Source organism: Triticum aestivum, chromosome 7A, assembly GCF_018294505.1.
Source record: "Triticum aestivum cultivar Chinese Spring chromosome 7A, IWGSC CS RefSeq v2.1, whole genome shotgun sequence".
NCBI lineage: Eukaryota > Viridiplantae > Streptophyta > Magnoliopsida > Poales > Poaceae > Triticum > Triticum aestivum.
In genome coordinates, this window is record NC_057812.1 from 136,541,030 (window position 1) to 136,541,306 (window position 277).

Consider the following 277-nt stretch of genomic DNA (forward strand, 5'->3'; position numbering starts at 1 on the left):
CGCCTTTCCACGCGTCATAACTTCAACCTCTGATCCATATCCAATGCGATGACGCCGGAGTGCATGCTTTTCGCCGGGGACAAGGCGCCCTCGCTGTGGTGCTGGATCTTCTCCTAGTCATCTCTTTTCCATGGCCGATGCAAGCAACAGGACAGGATGCATTCCCTCATCATTCTAGATACATAAGGGGCGTGACGGTGGATCGTGAGGCGGCTATGAGGGCGGCGAGCACAGGCGGCGGCGGATCGTGAGGCGGCTATGAAGGCGGCGACCACAG